This window comes from Penaeus monodon, chromosome 12, assembly GCF_015228065.2.
Source record: "Penaeus monodon isolate SGIC_2016 chromosome 12, NSTDA_Pmon_1, whole genome shotgun sequence".
Taxonomy (NCBI): domain Eukaryota; kingdom Metazoa; phylum Arthropoda; class Malacostraca; order Decapoda; family Penaeidae; genus Penaeus; species Penaeus monodon.
This window is the reverse complement of record NC_051397.1, coordinates 3,404,089-3,406,588: the sequence shown is the minus strand read 5'-3', so window position 1 is coordinate 3,406,588 and position 2,500 is coordinate 3,404,089. Positions and strand designations below refer to the sequence as shown.

General features: G+C 45.6%; 1 protein-coding gene across 2 annotated transcripts in view; it reads left to right on the top strand.

Annotated features, from left to right (window-relative positions):
* The window catches only part of LOC119579209 (Fanconi anemia group J protein homolog), a 236,898-nt gene that overhangs the window by 220,115 nt on the left and 14,283 nt on the right, over nucleotides 1–2,500 (top strand). The gene's annotated exons all lie outside the window — the stretch shown is intronic.

Here is a 2,500-nt window from a genome sequence, read left to right as displayed (position 1 = left end):
GAAGAGGGAGAGAAGAAGAGAAAGAGTAAAGGAGAGAATGAGACTGACTGACACGAATAACAGATTAAATGTTCACATAAAAGAAATGAGCTTCACATAAACGGAGCGACGATGATATGGTTCATCGTCATTAACATAAAGCAGGCGTCGATTGGATCATGATTGGGAAATGTCTTACATAATGTATCTTTCATTTTCAATAGAGTTCACTTTCATCAGTATCTTTGTTAATTTTTGCACATTAGTCATTAGAGAGTGACTGACTGAGACGAAGTAACACCTGTATTATACCTATTATACCCAGAGGTCATGCAGAAGCGTAAAACACCACAACCCCCACGGGTCATGCAGGAAAACCTTGAACGATAAATCATGAAAGGGTGAAATTCTGTTGCCGCCCCAATGCAACATATTCATGTAAGAGACCCGCGTCTCTTATGCCATGCAAAGCTGCAGTATTCACACTCTCACGGGTATGCAGGAACACCACTCCTCACGTTTCATGCAAAGCTTCAGCACTCACACCGAGGGAAGCCCGATGCACAGATCATGCAAGAGAACCACTTTCCCACATATCATGCAGAGACGTAGCGCCCATACTTTACCATGGAAGCCCCAGTACTCTGGTCATGAGAGGAGAACCACACCTCCCGTGCCATGCAAAGCTGCAACACTCGCGCCAAGGGGGAGGCCGGTTCAACAAGTCATGTCGGAGAACCGAGTCGAGTCAGCTGATGGACGGGCCGGCGTGTGTGATCAGCGAGGCGAATCACTCGGCCAAGTGTGAGATACAAATCGTGCTCAGCTTTATCGTGACGCCATCGCGGCCTCGTCAGGACTTCGAGCTGGCAAGGGATAGTCCTCAGGTTCGCTTTTTTTTGGCGCTGTCTTGTTATTCTCATTTTTCTCTTTTTTTTTTGGCTTCGTTTTTCTCCTCTTAGTTCTTCCTTTATTCTTCCTTCTCCGTCCCCTGCTATTTCTTCTTTCCATCCTTCTCTGTTTTTTTTTCTTTCTCCTCTTTCATTTTTTCCTCATCTTCTCGTCTTCCTCCTTTACCTCCTTTTCCTCCTCCTCCTCCTCCCTCCTCTTCCTCCTCCTCCTCCTCCTCCTCCTCCTCCTCCTCCTTCCTCCTCCCTCCTCCTCCTCCTCCTCCTCCTCCTCCTCCTCCTCCTCCTCCTCCTCCTCCTCCTCCTCCTCCTTCTCCTCCTTCTCCTCCTCCCCCTCCTCCCACCTCAATCCTCTTCCTCCTCCTCCTCCCACCTCAGTCCTCCTTCTCCTCCACCTCCTCCTCTTTCCCTCCTTCCTCTCCTTCGTCTTCTTCCACGGCAGGCGTCGAGACCCGCCCTCGCCCATCCCTCGGAATATTACCGACAAGCCAGCCCACAGCAGGTATTCCAATGACGCAAACCTTGATCTCAGCCCAACGAAAATATAAAAAAAAGAAAAGAAAAATAAATGAGATTTTTCTCTCTCGTACAGTGGAGAAGGGGAGAGGTTTCATAAGTGTTTTTCTCTTCTTCTTTTTTTAATAATATGTTTTAAAAGTCGTTCGTTGTAACGAGCATGGCGAGAGTAAGTGTGATGCTACGACCGGTGTTCACACGTGAGACCACGGCTGTACATATAGTTAACTCGACGCGTCTGGCATGCGAGCCTCCACGCGTCTGTTCGTTTGTTTTATCCCGCTGTGTTGCATTTTATATTGATTTCCGCCGAATAGCATAACCCCCCCTACTCGACGCTCCTTCCCGTTTTCTCGAAGTTGCGAATCCGTTTTCTGCAAAGATGAGGGGAAACTGATGCAAATCGACGTAAAGCCGTTATTTTTAGTACTGTCCAATGGCTCTCTTTACCTATGCTATTAACAGGTGGAACGTGAGGTGAGAGTTGAGAGTTGAGAGTTTAAGATGTATGGAGGCTTGACCTGGGAGGAGGCGAACAGCGTGAAGTGGGCGCGCGCAGCGGGGGAGACGAAGCCGCGACGCCTGAGCACACAGGGCCTTCCACGTGGTAGTGTTCACTCACTGTTTCGTTTCCGAAGTTCCAACTGACTCATGTGTGTGTGTGTGCGTTTTTTTTATATTTGTATACGTTTGTGTGTGTGTGTGTGTGTTGTCTGTCTGTCTGTCTGTCTGTATTTTTGCGTGCATTAAAGTTATTCATTCCTTTCAAATCAGAAAGGGGTTGTAATTTTAAAGAGATACAAATCCTGCAAATGTAACTTTCGCTCGTGTAGGTCATTATTCTCCTTGCTCTTCGTAAACTATGTTGTTTTTTTCTTAATTGAAACTTTGGATTATTATATTTGATTAAAAATCCATGTTATTATTTTACAGAATTATCATTCTATAAAACATTAAATGGTGTGTTGCAGTGTGTTATTATCACAGGCAACAATCAGGAAATGATATGCTTCACGGTGAGAGTATGTTCCGTATATCCTTGCCAATTAAGGATATACTATACAATTAAGGATATAAATAATTCTCGTATTTGAAGT